The sequence below is a fragment of the Lolium perenne genome, chromosome 5 (assembly GCF_019359855.2).
Source record: "Lolium perenne isolate Kyuss_39 chromosome 5, Kyuss_2.0, whole genome shotgun sequence".
NCBI classification, from domain to species: domain Eukaryota; kingdom Viridiplantae; phylum Streptophyta; class Magnoliopsida; order Poales; family Poaceae; genus Lolium; species Lolium perenne.
The window spans coordinates 71,175,817-71,196,697 of record NC_067248.2 but is presented as its reverse complement, the minus strand read 5'-3'; positions in this window follow the sequence as shown (position 1 = coordinate 71,196,697).

Sequence of the window (20,881 nt, the reverse complement as noted above, 5' to 3'; positions counted from 1 at the left end):
ATACTACTTTATGTTGACAATATCCATGAGATATACATGTTATAAGTTGAAAGCAACCGCTGAAACTTCATCTTCCTTTGTGTTGCTTCAATACCTTTACTTTGATTTATTGCTTTATGAGTTAAATCTTATGCAAGACTTATTGATGCTTGTCTTGAAGTACTATTCATGAAAAGTCTTTGCTATATGATTCACTTGTTTACTCATGTCATTACCATTGTTTTGATCGCTGCATTCACTACATATGTTTACAAATAGTATGATCAAGATTATGATGGCATGTCACTTCAGAAATTATCTTTGTTATCGTTTTACCTGCTCGGGACGAGCAGAACTAGTGGAATGTGGGTTTGTGCTAGTCTTTTTTATTAGTATGCACTAGAGGTGTTTGTTGACATGTGTGTTAGAGCGATGCCACTTGAGTTCACAGAAGACAAACATGATATGAGGTGCCAGAGGCACACTTAAGCTTCCTCCTCTTAATTTACACTTGTCCTAAAAGGTTAGCAACCATTTTCTCGTTTAGACCGTGCGGTACTAATTTTAGGATCGTGATTGTGTTTGATATACAGTTGTATGATGCACATGAGCCATCCATGGATGTACAGTGACCGACACACACCCGCTTATAGAAAAGGCGTGCATTCTTTTCACGATGCAGCCGAGGCGAACAAGCATGGTGCTGGATTTATGTTTTGTCCATGTGTTGAATGTCGGAATGAGAAGGATCACACTTCCTCAAGAGTCATTCAGAGCCACCTGCTTCATTTCGGTTTCATGTCTGGCAATAATGTTAGACGAAGCATGGAGAAAGAGGGGTTATGATGGAAGAGAGGGATGAAGAAGAGAACGGTAATGACAATTATCGATCTATGTTCGTTGAGTACGCTGATACCGCAATGGAAGACAAAGAAGAAGAAGGTCAGGGTGAAGATCAGGCACCAGATGAGCCTGCTGATGACCTTGGTCGGGTCATTTCTGATGCACGCCGAGGCTACGATACAGAAAAGGAGCGGTTGTAGTTCGAGCGGATGTTACAGGACCACAATAAATTGTTGTACCCAACTTGTGAAGATGGCCAGAAGAAGCTGGGAAACACACTGGAATTGCTGAAGTCGAGGGAAGAGAGCGGTGTGGCTGACTCGACATTTGAAAAGTTGCTGCTAATAATGAAGAAGATGCTTCCAAGAAAGAACGAATTGCCGGCCAACACGTACGAAGAAAAGAAGCTTGTCTACCCTCTAGGATTAGACGTGTAGAAGATACATGCATGCTCTAATGACTACATCCTCTACCGTGGTGAGGAGTACGAGAATATGTATAAATGCCCGGTATGGACTGCATTGTGGTATAAGATCAGAAAAGATGACCCTGGTGATATTGAGGGCGAGCCACGCAGGAAGAGGGTTCCTGCCAAGGTGATGTGGTATGCTCCTATAATACCACGGTTGAAACGTTTGTTCAGAAACAAAGAGCATGCCATGTTGTTGTGATGGCACATGGAAGACCGTATGAAAGGATACAAGTTGAGGCACCCCACCGATGGTCGGTAGTGGAGAAAAATCGAGAGAGAGTTCCCGGACTTTGCAAGTGACGCAAGGAACTTATGGTTTGGTCTAAGTACAGATGGAATGAATCCTTTTGGGGAGCTGCAGTCACAACACCTGGCCCGTGACTCTATGTATCTACCACCTTCCTCCTTGGTCGTGCATGAAGCAGAAGTTCATTATGATGCTAGTGCTTATCCAACATCCGAAGCAACTCGGCAACGACATTGATGTGTACCTAAGGTCATTAGTTGAGGAACTTTTACGGTTGCGGGCCAAACCAGGTGTACGTGTGTCGGATGAGCACAAACAAAAGGAATTTGACCTAAGATCGTTGCTTTTCATCACCATCAATGATTGACTTGCTCTTAGTAACATTTCAGGAGAGTCAAACAAGGGATACAATGCATGCACACACTGTTTAGATCAGACAGAAAGTATATATCTAGAAAATGTAGGAAGAATGTGTACCCGTACAATCGTCGTTTTCTTCCGCAAAAGCATCCCTTAAATAAAAAGGTAATCATTTCAATGGCAAGGAAGAAACCCGGTCAAAGCCTAGCACCCGTACTGGTGCTGAAGTATTTGATATGGTCAAGGATTAAAAAGTAATCTTTGGAAAGGGTCCTGGCAGCCAACCTGTTCCTAACGGCGCTGATAAGCGCACGCCCATGTGGAAGAAGAAATCTATATTTTGGCAGCTGCCCTATTGGGAAGTCCATGAGGTCCGCTCCACAATCGACGTGATGCACCTGACGAAGAATCTTTGCGCGAATATTCTAGGCTTCCTGAGCTTGTATGGGAAGTCAAAAGATACACCGGGAGCACGGGAGGACCAGGAATGTCAGAAAGGACGAGACGGCAAGCATCCATGTCAGTTTCAAGGGCCTGCCAGCTATGTTCTTAGCAAGGAAGAGAATGAAATCTTTTTTGAAGTCCTTTTCAGTATCAAGGTCCCGACTGGCTTCTCGTCGAAAATAAAGGGAATAGTAAATATGAAAGAGAAAAAATTACAAAACCTAAAGTCTCATGGCTGCCACGTGCTTATGAGGCAATTGCTTCCGGTTACATTGAGGGGAATTCTACCGAAAAATGTTCGACTGGCCATTGTGAAGGTATGTGCATTCCCCAATGCAATTTCTCAGAAGGTAATCGATTGAGAAAGTCTATCAGCGTTACAGATTGATGTGGTCCAATGTATGGTCGGCTTTGAGTTGTTGTTCCCACCATCCTTCTTCAATATTATGACGCACCTCCTAGTTCACCTAGTCGAAGAGATTAGAATTCTCGGTCATGTGTTTCTACACAATATGTTCCCCTTCGAGAGGTTCATGGGAGTCTCAAAGAAATATGTTTGTAACTGTGCTAGGCCAGAAGGAAGCATCTCCAAGGGCTATGGAACAGAGGAGGTCATTGAGGTTTGTGTAGAGTTTCTCCTGACCTTAAGCGGATTGGTGTTCCTCAATCTCGGTATGACGGGAGGCTGACTGGAAAAGGCACACTAGGAAGGAAAGCAACGATATGTATGGACGAACATTCTTTCACTCAAGCACACTACGGGGCCCACCGTGGGGCCTGTGGCGTCTGGAGGCCGGAACCAGGAGGGTTCCGCCATGGGAAGTGATACGTCTCCAACGTATCTATAATTTCTTATGTTCCATGCTAGTTTTATGACAATACCAACATGTTTTAGTCATACTTTATAATGTTTTTATGCGTTTTCCGGAACTAACCTATTAACAAGATGCCGCAGTGCCAGTTCCTGTTTCTGCTGTTTTTGATTTCAGAAAAGTTAGTTTACGAATATTCTCGGAATTGGACGAAACAAAAGCCCAGGGTCTTATTTTCCACGGAGGGTTCCAGAACACCGAAGAGTAGACGGAGAGGGGCCACGAGGCGGCCACCCCATAGGGCGGCGCGGCCCCACCGCTGGCCGCCCCGCCATATGGTGTGGGCCCCTCGGGTGCCCCCCTGCGCTGCCCCTTCGCCTATTTATTCCCTCCGTCGCGAAAATGCTAGTACCGAGAGCCACGATACGGAAAAATTCCAGAGACACCGCCGCCGTCAACCCCATCTCAGGGGGTTCAGAAGATCGCCTCCGGCACCCTGCCGGAGAGGGGAATCATCACAGGAGGGCTCTACATCACCATGCCCACCTCCGGACTGATGCGTGAGTAGTTCATCCTTGGACTACGGGTCCATATAGTAGCTAGATGGTTGTCTTCTCCTCTTGTGCTATCATGTTTAGATCTTGCAAGCTGCCTATCATGATCAGGATCATCTATTTGTAATGCTACATGTTGTGTTTGTTGGGATCTGATGAATATTGAATACTATGTCAAGTTGATTATTGATCTATCATATATGTGTTATTTATGTTCTTGCATGCTCTCCGTTGCTAGTAGAGGCTCTGGCCAAGTTGATACTTGTGACTCCAAGAGGGAGTATTTATGCTAGATAGTGGGTTCATGTCTCCATTGAATCTGGGGGAGTGACAACAACCCCTAAGGTTGTGGATGTGCTGTTGCCACTAGGGATAAAACATCGATGCTTTGTCTAAGGATATTTGTGTTGATTACATTACGCGCAGTACTTAATGCAATTGTCTGTTGTTCGCAACTTAATACTGGGGGGGGTGCGGATGCTAACCTGAAGGTGGACTTTTTAGGCATAGATGCATGCTGGATGGCGGTCTATGTTCTTTGTCGTAATGCCCTAAGTAAATCTCATAGTAGTCATCATGATATGTATATGCATCTCTATTCTGTCAATTGCCCAACTGTAATTTGTTCACCCAACATGCTATTTATCTTATTGGAGAGACACCACTAGTGAACTGTGGACCCCGGTCCTTTTTCTTTTACATCTGAAATACAATCTACTGCAATCATTGTTCTCTGTTGTTTTCTGCAAGCAAACATAATTCTCCACACCATACGTTTAATCCTTTGTTTTCAGTAAGCCAGTGAGATTGAAAACCTCACTGTTAAGTTGGGGCAAAGTAGTTTGATTGTGTTGTGCAGGTTCCACGTTGGCGCCGGAATCACTGGTGTTGCGTCGCACTACACTCCTCCACCAACAACCTTCACGTGGCCTTCATTTCCTACTGATTCGATAAACCTGTTACCACCCGATTTTGGCCAAATCAGGAGGTGGGCCGTAAGTGAAGATGGGCTTTGAAGATTACACGTGGAGCATCTTTGAAGCGGCCTCGCGCGAAGAGTTTCGGCTTAACTGCCTATGTATCTGTAATATAGTAGATCGCATTGTAACTTAGATTAAGAGATAGAGTCTGGCCCGTGCACGGTTAGGTGCACGCCTCAATTAGAAAGTCCCTTGGACTATAAATATGTATCTAGGGTTATCGGAAAAGGAGGACAATCATCGTTCAACAAACACAAAATCAGGCGCATCGCCACCCCTTTCTTCGAGGGTTTCTTCCGGGTAAGCACCATGCTGCCTAGATCGCATCTCGCGATCTAGGCAGTATACGTTTATTCGTCTACCTTGTACTGCTCGTGCTGAAGCGTTGTTGATGGCGAGCGGTACTACTTATCTTTAGGTGTTTAGGGGCTTGCATTGATGCTTTCTCATGCATATCTGCGTGGCAATGCCGTCCCTCGACACCTAGCTGCCCTTACACCTTTACGGGTGTAAGGGCAGCATCTTGCTTGTTCATTACTTAGTAGATCCGATCCGTTATAGTTGCTCCTTGATCCGCAAGGATTAGTTTAATATCTGCATAGTTAGGCCTTATGCTGGGGTCGGACGATCCGGTAGTGCGTTAGGTGTTGTTTACCGTCCCTGCGAGGGATGTTCCGGGAATCAACGTTACGTTGGTTTTTAGGCCTCTTGTAGGGGTAGTTTGCATCATCTTCCGTAGCTGCTAGGCCCGATCACACGTAGGACGTTCCGGTTATGCGGTGAAAACCCTAAACTGTCGTAGATCGGTTTAGCTTTGTTTTGATCAAGCAGGATCCCCGTGTCATTGTAAATCCAACGTGAACCACGGGGCGATCGGCTCTTTGAGCCGATCCACAGGGCAACCTGAGAGCCGATAGGGCTCGTATTTAATGTTTACGTGTCTACCATGCAGGAACAATCGAAGCACTCTAACACCTTCCTGATCGGGTCTAGGTCAGGTGGCACGCCCTAGCAACCGCCAGGACGTGGCTAGAAGATTTGCGGGATGACGCGAGGTGCCAGGGTCCACTAAGCGGCCTTGGGAGCCTCCCGGCTCTTCGTGTTGCTTAACCATTGCCCGTCGGGGGGTTTTGGAGGGTAACACATTCTGGCACGCTCGGTGGGACATCTTCTGCAACATCCACGTCAACACCGACATCCGAGATGGCAGAGGAACAGATCACATACAAGGATCTCCCTGCGGAGCACAAGAAGACATACGATGAGCCGAAGGCCATCTGGGAAGCCGAGCTCATCGGCTCCTTTGAGACGACCCGTTCTCACAGCATCAGGCTCAAAGGAGACACGCGTCTGTCGCATGGCGTCAACACGGTAGATCTCAGCCACTCCATAAGGGAGCCAGGGTTCTCTTTTGATGTCAATATGGCAGGGTTTGTGATCCGCCATGGCAAAGATAAAGCAGAGAGCAGCCACTCTCGTGGCAAGGATAAAGAGGAGGCCGTTCCACGCGACCGGCCCCAAGATGATGATAGACGGTACCTAACCGAGGAGGAGGTGAGAAGCATACGGTATCAGCGCCCACTCTCTGTGCATCTCCTCAACAAATATGAGCAGCAGTGCGACCGACGTCGGTGCTACGACGAAGACGATGAAAAATATCGTCGGTCTGATGCAGAAAACAGGAGGTATCGTCAGCACGACGGGAACAACGACAGGTACGAACGTCACGCTAGAGGGAGGTCAAGGGAGCAAGACAACGTGGATAAGCACTGGAACTGTCCCTTCTTCAAACATTGCTGGGACTCAGGAATGAGCCGATTGCCAACAATCGAGAATTGCCCAGAATGCAAACAACAAAGGAGAAGGGCAAATGAAGATTCAGTGTTCGAGCGTCTAGGACCTCTCCCACCTCATAACAGACGAGCTGAGTCATCTCAAGAAGAAGACTTCGAGGAGTCAGATGGAGAAGAAGATAGGTATCACCGACCAAGGTGGTGCCCTGATGGACTCAGCCATTCTCAGAAGCGTAGAGTGCAGCGGCTGCGAAACCTGGAAGAAGCCGAGGCACAGTACCTGTACACGTTGAGAAGAGCACGGCCCGATCTGGCCGTGAAAATTCAGCAGACATTGGAGACGAAGGCGCGCCCGCCAAGGAAAGTATGGCGCCCAAAACAGGCGAAAGCCGATGCACAGGCATCGGCTGACGCCGATGTAGAGACGTCGGCTGGCACAAACACAGTGTTCAGGATCTCGTCAGAGATTTATGACCCAAGACGTGGTAAACGTGCCTCCGACGAGTCACGTCACCATAATAAGAGACCGAGAAGTTGTAAACCCTCATCAAGCATCACAATGGAAAAGGAGGCCGATTTTAGCGATCGGCCAGTATTACCCTCAACGTACGCTTTGCCTGTGTTCAACATTGACCTCGCAGGCGATGGAAAGCTGGGTTATGGGTTTACATCAGCTGACGAGCTAGAAAAGATCGATATTGGTCCTGGGGACAAGCCACGACCAACATTTATCAGCAAAAAGTTAGACCCGCATCTGAGGGGCCTGATGATAGCCCTATTAAAAGAGTACCCAGATTGTTTTGCCTGGGATTATACAGAGATGCCTGGGTTAGACAGGAGCATCATTGAGCACAGGCTCCCGCTGAAGAAAGGATTTCGGCCGTTCCAGCAGCGAGCACGACAGATGAAGGCCGAAGTCTTGGAGGAAGTCAAGAAGGAGATCAAGAAGATGCTGGACGCCGGGTTCATCAGGCCATGCAGGTACGCTGAATGGATTTATAATGTTGTACCTGTGGAGAAAAAGGACGGCCGATGGCGCGTAGCCATAGATTTTCGGAACCTTAACAGCGCCACTCCAAAGGACGAATATCCGATGCCAGTAGCAGAGACCCTGATCAATGCAGCTGCTGGTCATAAAATATTGAGTTTCATGGATGGCAATGCTGGCTACAACCAAATTTTCATGGCTCCAGAGGATATACACAAGACTGCATTCAGAGTGCCAGGCCCAGTGGGCTTGTTTGAATATGTGGTCATGACGTTTGGACTGAAGAACGCCGGCGCAACATACCAAAGAGCCATGAACTACATCTTCCATGATCTAATTGGCAAGTTGGTGGAGATTTACATCGACGACGTGGTGGTAAAGTCTGTTGCGACAGACGGACACTTAGAGGATTTGCGACAGGTCCTGGACCGAACTCGGAAGTTCGGACTGAGAATGAATCCAAAGAAGTGCGCCTTCGGTGTGACGGCCGGTCAGTTCCTAGGATTTTTGGTCCACGAGCGTGGGATTGAGATCGGCCTGAAGAGTCAAGAGGCAGTGCGAACGATGAAGCCGCCCACCACAAAGAAGGAGCTCCAATGTCTCATCGGCAAAATTAACTTCGTCAGAAGGTTTATCTCCAACCTGTCGGGGCGAATTGAGCCGTTCATGGGCTTGGTTAAAATCAAGTCTGATGAGGAGTTCTGCTGGGGGGCAGAACAACAACAAGCATTTGATGATATTAAGGAATACCTAACCAAGCCGCCTGTGTTAGTTCCGCCGCAGCAAGACAGGCCATTCTACACTTACTTATCAGTGGCTGACACCTCCATCGCATCAGTGGTGGTGCAGGTTTATGATGGCCTGGAAAAAGTGGTTTTCTACCTCAGCAGAAGGATGTTGGATGCAGAAACAAGGTACCCTGAAATTGAGAAGTTGTGCCTTTGTCTATTTTTTACCTGCACCAAGATCCAGCACATCCTGGTATCAGCCGAAATCATCGTCATATGCAAATCGGATGTCATCAAGCACATGTTGTTGGCTCCTGTATTAAAAGGCCGACTCGGCAAATGGATGTTTGCATTATCGGAGTTCGAGATCCGGTATCAACCGGCGAAGGCAGTCAAGGGACAGGCGTTAGCAGATCTGATTGCTGAACGAATAAACACGGACGTAGCAGCGCTATCTGTGCGTGCATGGGCCATGTTCTTTGATGGATCGGTTTGTGAGGATGGTTGCGGCATCGGCGTGCTACTCGTGTCACCTCGGGGGGCAACATACTCCTTCTCTATCAGGTTGGCTGACCTTTGCACCAATAATATGGCTGAGTACGAAGCGATCTGCAAGGGAATGGAGTTACTCCTGGAAGCTGGGGCTGAAGCAGTTGAGGTCTTCGGAGATTCCAAATTGGTGATTTCTCAGCTCACAGAAGAATACAAGTGCGAGAGCGAGTCACTCTTCCCATTATGGGTACAATGCCGTGAGTTGATATGGCCCAGTTCAGGTATATAAGCTTCAATTGGATCCCAAGGTCGCAAAATACTGAGGCAAATGACCTCGCACAAACGGCGTCGGGATACAAGGAGGTAGCAGGTGAAGCCGATTTTCAAGTGCAAGTCCTGGAGCCAGACGATTGGAGAGCCGATATCTTCAATTACTTGAAGGATCCGGCTCGGGGGGCACCTAAACGGATAAGATACAGAGCCATGAAGTATGTTCTGATTGGCGATGACTTGTTTTATAGAACATTGGAAGGATTACTTCTCAAATGTTTGGGACCAGCCGAGTCCAATCGGTTCTTGCATGAGGTGCATGAGGGTGCTTGTGGAACTCACCAGTCGGCCCATAAGATGAAGTGGCTGATTAGGCGCTCGGGATTTTATTGGCCTACCATGCTTGAAGATTACTTCCAGTATTATAAAGGGTGTCAAGCATGTCAGAAGTTTGGAAGCATTCAGATGGTACCCGCATCAGCAATGAATCCTATCATCAAACCTTGGCCATTCCGAGGATGGGGTATGGATATGATCGGAGAAATTCATCCTGCATCGAGCAAGGGCCATAGATGGGTTCTGGCCATCACGGATTACTTCACGAAATGGGTGGAGGCGGTCCCTATGAAGAAAGTAGCGTTGGAAGACGTTATCAAGTTCGTGTTGGAACATGTCATTCATAGATTCGGGATTCCCCAAACTATTACGACCGATGGAGGTTCGGTCTTCGTGTCGAAAGAGATGAAAAAGTTCTGTGATGACATGGGGATCAAGTTAATCCGATTGTCTCCATATTACGCTCAAGCAAACGGGCAGGCTGAAGCATACAATAAAAGCTTGATCAAGCTGATTAAGAGGAAAATCGACGAGCACCCTAAACGATGGCATGAGGTGTTGTCAGAGGCGCTGTGGGCTTACCGCATGTCGTGTCATGGAGCAATAAAAACCACCCCGTACCAGCTGGTCTATGGACAGGAAGCTGTGTTACCCTGGGAGGTTAAGGCAGGGTCAAGACGGGTCGCGTTTCAGAATGATTTGACTGCGGAAGAATATGCAGCCCTGATGAGTGACAGCATTGAGGATGCGACGGAACTCAGGTTGTGGTCACTTGAGAAAATCAAGGAGAACAAAGCCAAGGTGGCTCGGGCATATAATAAGAAAGTGAAGCCAAAAGAGTTCTAAGTTGATGATCTGGTATGGGAAGCCGTATTGCCGTTGGGGACGAGGGATAAAATGTATGGTAAATGGTCTCCGAATTGGCATGGCCCGTATAAAGTTGTCCAAGTTTTGAAGTGGAATGCGTACATGCTCGAGATGTTGGATGGCGTGAAGTTCCCAGTAGCCGTCAATGGCCAGCATCTCAAGAAGTATTTCCCAAGTATGTGGGATGATGGACAGTAAAGATATGGAGGCCGATACACAAATCGGCCGGTAAAAAAAAATGAAATGGGGGCCGATTGTATGAAATCGGCCGGTAAAAAAAATATAATAAGGAAAATATAGCCGATGCACGGTCATCGACTCTAGAGATTGAAGGATATTCTGAACATCTGAACGTGGTCTGTATCTGTTTGACCGTGGAAAAGGTGGCTGTTTCGCCTGGAATCGCGTTTGGAATGCAGGCCGATGCTTTGCCATCGGCTCTGTGAGCAATGACTTCGTTGAACAATCGGCCAAATTGACAAGAAAGCAGAGGTGATTGAGAGAAATTTTCTTCATTAATAAGAGAGGATCTTTACAATGAAGAGCCGATTGCTCAAGAAAGGAAGAACAAAAGAAGAGCCGATTGCTCAGGGACTACTAGTCCTACAGTGCTACTCCTCGCTGGCCTCATCATCGGTGCCGGAGCCGCCGTCGACGCTGCTCCCGGAGACTTCCTCGTCGCTGCTACCCATGTCTTCGGCAGGGGCCTCTTCTTCCTCGTCGTCGTCATCGTCTTCACTGTCCGCCCAAGCGCGGAAACGCTTTGTCGGCGGATACCCAGCGGAAGCGGAGGAATCATCTTCCTCCTCTTCTTCTTCTCCCTCCTCGTCGTCATCATCATTCTCGCTGTCCGCCCACATGCGGGGGCGCTTCATTGGCGGGTACCTGGCGGAGGAGGGGGCCTCTTCCTTCTTTACTTTTTCCTTCTCCTTGTCGGAGGAGATGGGGTTCGCCCTGGAGTGGAGGTCGTCTTCATTCTTTGGCGAAGATTGGAGGGAGAGGCCTGAGGAGGTAGAAGAAGAGGAAGACATTGCTACAGGGGAAGAGGGTTTTTTGGCGATGGTGGACAGAACAGAGCAAGGGGATGAAGAAGGGAATTGAAGGAGATGGCCAAATAGAAGGGGATACAGTGATTTAAATGCCTAAGCAGTTTTCGAGGACATGGTGCCAAAACGGTCAAATCGTGCAGAGAAGTTGGGAAGGCAAGACGTCATGATGAAGAATACTGCGACGGTTCTGCCACGACATGACCCTTCGAAGGAGACAGATGGTTTTGCAATGATCATTATCAAAACCAGGGGGGCATGTGTTACCACCCGATTTTGGCCAAATCAGGAGGTGGGCCGTAAGTGAAGATGGGCTTTGAAGATTACACGTGGAGCATCTTTGAAGCGGCCTCGCGCGAAGAGTTTCGGCTTAACTGCCTATGTATCTGTAATATAGTAGATCGCATTGTAACTTAGATTAAGAGATAGAGTCTGGCCCGTGCACGGTTAGGTGCACGCCTCAATTAGAAAGTCCCTTGGACTATAAATATGTATCTAGGGTTATCGGAAAAGGAGGACAATCATCGTTCAACAAACACAAAATCAGGCGCATCGCCACCCCTTTCTTCGAGGGTTTCTTCCGGGTAAGCACCATGCTGCCTAGATCGCATCTCGCGATCTAGGCAGTATACGTTTATTCGTCTACCTTGTACTGCTCGTGCTGAAGCGTTGTTGATGGCGAGCGGTACTACTTATCTTTAGGTGTTTAGGGGCTTGCATTGATGCTTTCTCGTGCATATCTGCGTGGCAATGCCGTCCCTCGACACCTAGCTGCCCTTACACCTTTGCGGGTGTAAGGGCAGCATCTTGCTTGTTCATTACTTAGTAGATCCGATCCGTTATAGTTGCTCCTTGCTCCGCAAGGATTAGTTTAATATCTGCATAGTTAGGCCTTATGCTGGGGTCGGACGATCCGGTAGTGCGTTAGGTGTTGTTTACCGTCCCTGCGAGGGATGTTCCGGGAATCAACGTTACGTTGGTTTTTAGGCCTCTTGTAGGGGTAGTTTGCATCATCTTCCGTAGCTGCTAGGCCCGATCACACGTAGGACGTTCCGGTTATGCGGTGAAAACCCTAAACTGTCGTAGATCGGTTTAGCTTTGTTTTGATCAAGCAGGATCCCCGTGTCATTGTAAATCCAACGTGAACCACGGGGCGATCGGCTCTTTGAGCCGATCCACAGGGCAACCCGAGAGCCGATAGGGCTCGTATTTAATGTTTATGTGTATACCATGCAGGAACAATCGAAGCACTCTAACACCTTCCTGATCGGGTCTAGGTCAGGTGGCACGCCCTAGCAACCGCCAGGACGTGGCTAGAAGATTTGCGGGACGACGCGAGGTGCCAGGGTCCACTAAGCGGCCTTGGGAGCCTCCCGGCTCTTCGTGTTGCTTAACCATTGCCCGTCGGGGGGTTTTGGAGGGTAACAAAACCTTGGTTTCTTACTGAGGGAAAACTAGCTGCTATACTCATCATACCTTCCTCTTGGAGTTCCCAACGGACGTGTGCTTTACCGTCACAAGGAAAGCTGCTTCCACGCCGCAGCAGGCTTATTTTCTGGCGCCGTTGCCGGGGAGATCAAGACACGCTGCAAGGGGAGTCTCTCACATCCATTCTCTTTACTTTGTTTATTGTCTTGCTTTATTTTATTTTCTGTCTTGCTTGCTTTCTTTATATCAAAAACACAAAAAAATTAGTTACTTTTTTTACTTTATTTAATTCGGTTTGCTTAGTTTATTTTTATTATTGCTAAAATGGGTACTCCTGAGAATACTAAGTTGTGTGATTTCACTAGCACAAATAATAATGATTTTATATGTACCCCTATTGCTCCACCTGCTACTACAGCAGAATTTTATGAAATTAAACCTGCTTTACTAAATCTTGTTATGAGAGAGCAATTTTCTGGTGTTAGTACTGATGATGCTGCTGCCCATCTTAATAATTTTGTTGAACTTTGTGAAATGCAAAAGTATAAGGATATATATGGGGATATTATAAAACTGAAATTGTTTCCTTTCTCCTTAAGAGGAAGAGCTAAAGATTGGTTGCTATCTTTGCCTAAAAATAGTATTGATTCATGGACTAAATGTAAAGATGCTTTTATTGGAAAATATTATCCTCCTGCTAAGATTATATCTTTGAGAAGTAGCATTATGAATTTTAAGCAATTGGATAATGAACATGTTGCCCAAGCATGGGAGAGAATGAAATCTTTGGTAAAGAATTGCCCTACCCATGGACTAACTACTTGGATGATCATCCAAACCTTTTATGCAGGATTGAATTTTTCTTCGAGGAAACTATTGGATTCAGCTGCTGGAGGTACTTTTATGTCCATCACTTTGGATGCTGCAACAAAGCTTCTTAATGATATGCTGATCAACTACTCTGAATGGCATACTGAAAGAACTCCTCAAGGTAAGAAGGTAAATTCTGTTGAAGAAACCTCTTCTTTGAGTGATAAGATTGATGTTATTATGTCTATGCTTGTTAATGGTAGATCTCATGTTGATCCTAATAATGTTCCTTTAGCTTCATTGGTTGCTCAAGAAGAGCATGTTGATGTGAATTTCATTAAAAATAATAATTTCAACAACAATGCTTATAGGAATAATTCTGGTAACAACAACTATAGGCCATATCCTTCTAATAGTGGTAATGGTTATGGTAATTCTTATGGTAATTCTTACAACAATAATAAGAGTGTACCCTATGATCTTGAAGTCATGCTTAAAGAATTTATTAGTACACAAACTACGTTTAACAAATCTGTTGAGGAAAAGTTTGGTAAAATTGATGTTCTTGCTTCTAGGGTTGATAGTCTTGCTCTTGATGTTGATCTTTTGAAACTTAAAGTTATGCCTGATGAAGTTAAAGATACTAAGTCATTTGCTAAAACAAATGCTATCCAAGTTCGAAATAATGACAATATTAGAATGATGGCTGAATTGCATGCTAGGTGGGAAAGAGAAGAAAAACTTGCTAAAGAGAATAATATAGCTAAAGTTTGGACTATTACCACCACTAGTAATGTTGATGCTTCACATGTTGCTAAACCTCCTACTATCAATGGTAAAATAATTGGTGTTGGCAATGTTTCTAATTCTACTGCAAAGTGTGCAAAACTGCCTGAAAGTGCTGAAACTGTTTGTGATAAAAGTGCTGAAATTTTTCAGAATGCTGTAGATCATAATGGTTTAGATTTTGATAATTGTCATATTTCTGAAGTTATTAAGTTCATACAAAAACTTGCTAGAAGTACTAATGCTATTGCTATAAATTTTGCCTTTACAAAACATATTACAAATGCTCTCATTAAAGCTAGGGAAGAGAAATTAAAACTTGAAGCTTCTATTCCTAGGAAGTTGGAAGATGGTTGGGAGCCCATCATTAAGATGAAAGTCAATGATTTTGATTGTAATGCTTTATGTGATCTTGGTGCAAGTATTTCTGTTATGCCTAAGAAACTTTATGATATGCTTGACTTGCCGCCTTTGGAAAATTGTTATTTGGATGTTAATCTTGCTGATAATTCTATAAAGAGACCTTTGGGGAGAATTGACAATGTTCACATTACGGTTAACAGTAACCTTGTCCCCGTTGGTTTTGTTGTTTTGGATATTGAATGCAATGCATCTTGTCCTATTGTTTTGGGAAGACCCTTTCTTCGAACTGTAGGTGCTGTTATTGATATGAAAGAAGGAAATATTAATTATCAATTCCCTCTTAAGAAAGGTATGAAACACTTCCCTAGAAAGAGAATCAAGATGCCTTTTGATTCTATTATTAGAACAAATTATAATTTTGATGCTTCATCTCTTGATGTTACTTGATTTGCACTTTCCGCGCCTAGCTGAAAGGCGTTAAAGAAAAAGCGCTTATGGGAGACAACCCATTGTTTTATTTCTGCAATTTTTGTTTTATATTTGAGTCAATGTGCTTGCTACTACTGTAGCATTACCTTTGTATCTTTATTTTCATGTATTGTTGTGCCAAGTAAAGTCTCTAATAGAAGGTTGATACTAGATTTGGATTTCTGCGCATAAACAGATTTCTTATCTGTCACGGATTCGCGTTTTTCTCTCTGTAGAAGAATCAAAAAAATCAGAGAAAATTCATGCGTGATCCTCATGTACGCAACTTTCATTAGTTTCGAGTTTTTCCATCTGAGCAAGTTAAGTGCCTCAAAAAAATTCGTCTTTACGGACTATTCTGTTTTGACAGATCCTGCCTTTTATTTCGCATTGCCTCTTTTACTATGTTTGAGTGGATTTCTTTGCTCCATTAAATTTCAGTAGCCTTGAGTAATGTCCAGATGTGTTGGTAATGATTGTGTCCTTGCTGAACATGTGAATTTTTATTATGCACTAACCCTCTAATGAGATTGCTTTGAGTTTGGTGTGGAGGAAGTTTTCAAGGATCAAGAGAGGAGGATGATATGATATGATCAAGAAGAGTGAAAAGTCTAAGCTTGGGGATGCCCCCGTGGTTCATCCCTGCATATTTCAAGAAGACTCAAGCGTCTAAGCTTGGGGATGCGCAAGGCATCCCCTTCTTCATCAACAAACTTATCAGGTCACCTCTAGTGAAACTATATTTTAATTCCGTCACATCTTATGTGCTTTACTTGGAGCGTCTGTTTGCTTTTATTTTCATTCATGTTTGAATAAATTCGGATCCCAGCAATCCTTGTGTTGGAGAGAGACACGCTCCGCTTTTTCATTTGAACACTAGTGTTCTTTGTTTTTAATATTCATGGCGAAAGCTGAAAGCCGCAGCACTTATACTTGTTGTTTGGTTGGAAACATAAAATGCTTCATATTGTCTAGAATAATTTGATACTTGGCAATTGTTTTGAGCTCTCAAGTAGATCATGTTTAAGCTCTTGCATCATGTAGTTTAAATCTATTAGTGGAGAACTACCGTAGAGCTTGTTGAAATTTGGTTTGCATGATTGGTCTCTCTAAGGTCTAGATATTTTCTAGTAAAAGTGTTTGAACAACAAGGAAGACAGTGTAGAGTCTTATAATGCTTGCAATATGTTCTTGTGTAAATTTTTGCTGTACCGGTTCATACTTGTGTTTGCTTCAAACAACCTTGGTAGCCAAAACCTTGTACTGAGAGGAAATACTTCTCGTGCATCAAAAAACCTTGAGCCAAAACCTATGCCATTTGTGTCCACCATAACTACCTATATGTGGTATTTTTCTGCAATTCCAAAGTAAATTGCTTGCGTGCTACCTTTAAAATTTCATTCCTTGTCTTTGCAATACATAGCTCATGGGAAAGTAGCCTAAAAAACTATTGTGGTAATGAATATGTTGCTATGTATCTTAGTTCTTATAAGTTGCTTGTTGAGCGGTAACTATGTTTCTGGGGACGCCATCAACCTATACCTTTGTTGAATATCATCTGAGTTGCTATGCATGTTCGTCTTGTCTGAAGTAAGGGAGATTTGCCATGAGTTGAATGGTTTGAGTATGCATGTTGTTAGAGAAGAACATTGGGCCGCCAACCAAAGCCATGTATCATGGTGGAAGTTTCAGCTTGGACATTAATCCTCAGAATCTCTTATGAGAATATTATTTGTTGAATGCTTTAAGCATTAAAAAGAGGAGTCGATTATCTGTTTTCTATGTTGTCCCGGTATGGATGTCCTCAAGTTGAGATCTATCAAAATCGAGAAATAAAATGCGATTTATCTCCTTGGACCTTTGTACAGGTGGCATAGAGGTACCCCTTTGTGACACTTGGTTGAAACATATGTAATGCAATGATAATCCAATGAAATCCGAGCTAATTAGGACAAGGTGCGAACACTATTAGTATTCGATGCATGAGGCTTGCAACTTATAGGAAGTTTTATGCATAACTCATATGAATTATTACTACCGTTGACACAATTGTTTCCATGTTTTCAAAATAAAAAAGCTCAAGCACATGAGCAATCCCTACTTCCCTCTGCAAAGGGCCTTTCTTTTACTTTATGTTGAGTCAGTTTACCTACTTCTTTCTATCTTAGAAGCAAACAATTGCTGAAACTTAATCTTCCTTTGTGTTGCTTCGAAACCTCTTACTTTGAATCTATTGCGTTATGAGTTAGCTCTTATGCAAGTCTTTTTGATGCTTGTCTTGAAAGTACTATTCATGAAAAGTTTTTGCTATATGATTCAGTTGTTTAGTCATGATCTTTTTGTTAGCAAACCATTGCTTTGAATCACTTCATTCATCTCATATGCTTTACAATATTGTTGATCAAGATTGTGTTGGTAGCATGTCACTTCAGAAATTATTGTTTTTATCGTTTACCTACTCGAGGGCGAGTAGGAACTAAGCTTGGGGATGCTTGATACGTCTCCAACGTATCTATAATTTCTTATGTTCCATGCTAGTTTTATGACAATACCAACATGTTTAAGTCATACTTTATAATGTTTTTATGCATTTTCCGGAACTAACCTATTAACAAGATGCCGCAGTGCGAGTTCCTGTTTTCTGTTGTTTTTGATTTCAGAAATGTTAGTTTACGAATATTCTCGGAATTGGACGAAACAAAAGCCCACGGTCTTATTTTCCACGGAGGGTTCCAGAACACCGAAGAGTAGACGGAGAGGGGCCACGAGGCGGCCACCCCATAGGGCGGCGCGGCCCCACCTCTGGCCACGCCGCCATATGGTGTGGGCCCCTCGGGTGCCCCCCTGCGCTGCCCCTCCGTCGCGAAAACCCTAGTACCAAGAGCCACGATACGGAAAAAGTTCCAGAGACGCCGCCACCGTCAACCCCATCTCGGGGGGTTCATAAGATCGCCTCCGGCACCCTGCCGGAGAGGGGAATCATCACCGGAGGGCTCTACATCACCATGCCCGCCTCCGGACTGATGCATGAGTAGTTCATCCTTGGACTACGGGTCCATAGCAGTAGCTAGATGGTTTTCTTCTCCTCTTGTGCTATCATGTTTAGATCTTGTGAGCTGCCTATCATGATCAGGATCATCTATTTGTAATGCTACATGTTGTGTTTGTTGGGATCCAATGAATATTGAATACTATGTCAAGTTGATTATTGATCTATCATATATGTGTTATTTATGTTCTTGCATGCTCTCCGTTGCTAGTAGAGGCTCTGGCCAAGTTGATACTTGTGACTCCAAGAGGGAGTATTTATGCTAGATAGTGGGTTCATGTCTCCATTGAATCTGGGGGAGTGACAGCAACCCCTAAGGTTGTGGATGTGCTGTTGCCACTAGGGATAAAACATCGATGCTTTGTCTAAGGATATTTGTGTTGATTACATTACGCGCAGTACTTAATGCAATTGTCTGTTGTTTGCAACTTAATACTGGAGGGGGTGCGGATGCTAACCTGAAGGTGGACTTTTTAGGCATAGATGCATGCTGGATGGAGGTCTATGTTCTTTGTCGTAATGCCCTAAGTAAATCTCATAGTAGTCATCATGATATGTATATGCATCTCTATTCTGTCAATTGCCCAACTGTAATTTGTTCAACCAACATGCTATTTATCTTATTGGAGAGACACCACTAGTGAACTGTGGACCCCGGTCCTTTTTCTTTTACATCTGAAATACAATCTACTGCAATCATTGTTCTCTGTTGTTTTCTGCAAGCAAACATAATTCTCCACACCATACGTTTAATCCTTTGTTTTCAGCAAGCCGGTGAGATTGACAACCTCACTGTTAAGTTGGGGCAAAGTAGTTTGATTGTGTTGTGCAGGTTCCACGTTGGCGCCGAAATCACTGGTGTTGCGCCGCACTACACTCCTCCACCAACAACCTTCACGTGGCCTTCATCTCCTACTGGTTCGATAAACCTTGGTTTCTTACTGAGGGAAAACTAGCTGCTGTACTCATCATACCTTCCTCTTGGGGTTCCCAACGGACGTGTGCTTTACCGTCACAAGGAAAGCCGCTTCCACGCCGCAGCAGGAAGCCACGACGATACCATCGCGGTGGGGCGTGTTCTGTATGTCGGGAACTTTCCAATCGTCCCTCCGGACGAGTGCTGGATTCCGGCTAAAACCGCTCCCACCAAGCTCTCCATCGTCCCAATCGGCAGCATCCACATCTTCATCGGCAAAACCGTCGATTCTGACGGAAACGCCCTGGTAAGTCATGCTGACGCGACCGCCGCTGAGCAGGACGCAGTCGCAAAGATCTGATCTGAGCCGCAGGAGCTTCCTAAGGAAGATTCCGCCTTAGATCTGGAAAATTCAAACCCCACCCAATCCGCCCCTGAGCAGGAAATCACGGTGGAATACCAATGCAGATCCGCTTGGGTCTCCCAGGTGTTAGAGAAGCAAAGGTGTCACTTCGTGCACTTCTTATCCCATACCGCAGGAGCCGCTCCTCCTCAGGACGGAGCTGGCCCCATGCAGGTTGAGGCACCCGGAAACAGCGACGCTCCGGATCAGCAGGAGGCTGTCGGAGACAGCGACGCTCCGAGACAAGAGGAAGCCGGAGACAAAGAAGAATCAATTCTCGGCAACCTAAGCCCAATTTCTGGCGACGCCTCCTCAATAAGCACATAAGAATACAACCGCCCGACGAAGGAGTTCGAGGATGGGGAAAAGGCTGACGACGCTTCCTCCATGAACACGGAAGAGTACGATCGCGCGCTGAAGGAGCTCGGAGGTGGTGAACAATCTGAAGTAGAATCCGCCCATCCTAAGCAGGTTCTAACCTTAGCAACGCTGGATCAGCAGGAAGCAGAAGATGAGCATACCCCCTCCGACCCAGGTCCATCCAATGCAGGATCTCCGCTATAGCGGGAACGGCCGCACAAGGAATACTTGACCTCGAAGGAGCTAGTTGAACAAGCAGGCATGAACGCTATGCTGCACACCGAAGTCCTCAACAAACCTATAACTCCTGACGAAGTCGCAGATCCAGAAGCTCTAGAAGCCACAAGGAAGGAGATGCTGGCCACCGCCAAGAAGTTTGCCAACACCGCAATGGCGATGCTGGATGAAAGGACAGAGGCGGAAACCATCATGAACAATTTCCTCAAAAGAGAGCGCGAGGCTGTGGAATCGCTGGAACAGGCCAAGAAACTCCGGAAGCATTGGGAGGCCAAGATGAGCGAGGCTCAGAAGGATGCTGATAGGATCAGGCGGGAGGCTATTACTCCTCGCAAAATCACCTTCGCAACTCCTAATGATCAACAGCCGCTCACAACCCCAAAGGACAACATGTAGAAGGCTTCGGACCTACTAGCCAAAAAGGACAAAGAGATCGATATCAACTACGTCCGTACGCTCGTTGCCTCAGCAATGAAGCAGCAGAGCAAGGCAGACACTTCGCGCAGGTTGGAATCCAACCCGGAACACTGTGTGTCCACCGCGCAGAAGGACGCCTCCGGCAAACAGCATCGTGATGATGAATCGCGCACCGGATCCACGGAGCGCCGGAGAAAGACCAAGGAACATCCAAACCCAATCCCGGTGCCTTCGGAATCCTCTCCGAAAGACCCAGCGAAGGGAACGGGTTCGATGTATGCTGGCAAATACAAGTACCAGAATCCGTCACCTCCGCCCTGGATCCCACGTCCTCCACCACCACCTCGCCGCCGTAGTCCAGCCGGAAGCACCAGGCCCCATGGGCCCGGTGGAATCAACATACGCGACAACGTACCGCCTCCGAGGAACAGGA